This window comes from Mus caroli, chromosome X (genome assembly GCF_900094665.2).
Source record: "Mus caroli chromosome X, CAROLI_EIJ_v1.1, whole genome shotgun sequence".
Classification (NCBI taxonomy): domain Eukaryota; kingdom Metazoa; phylum Chordata; class Mammalia; order Rodentia; family Muridae; genus Mus; species Mus caroli.
Window position 1 is genome coordinate 58949758 of NC_034589.1, and position 607 is coordinate 58950364.

A 607-nucleotide genomic window follows, 5' to 3' on the forward strand; every position below is an offset into this window, starting at 1 on the left:
CCTTTTCTTGTCGAATTGCTCTGGCTAGGACTTCAAGTACAATGTTGAATAGGTAGGGAGAAAGTGGGCAGCATTGTCTAGTCCCTGATTTTAGTGGGATTGCTTCCAGCTTCTCACCATTTACTTGATGTTGGCTACTGGTTTGCTGTAGATTGCTTTTATCATGTTTAGTTATGGGCCTTGAATTCCTGATCTTTCCAAGACTTTTATCATGAATGGATGTTGGATCTTGTCCAATGATTTTTCTGCATCTAACGAGATGATCATGTGGATTTTGTCATTGAGTTAGATTATATAATGGATTACTTTGATGGATTTCCGTATATTAAACCATCCCTGCATCCCTGGGATGAAACCTACATGGTCAGGATGGATGATTGTTTTAATGTGTTCTTGGATTTGGATAGTGAGAATTTTATTGAGTATTTTTTGTATCTATATTAATAAGGGAAATTGGTCTGAAGTTCTCTATCTTTGTTGGGTCTTTTTGTGGTTTAGGTAGCAGAGTAATTGTGGCTTCATAGAATGAGTTAGGTAGAGTACCTTCTACTTCTATTTTGTGAAATAGTTTGTGCAGAACTGGAGTTAGATCTTTGAAGGTCTGATA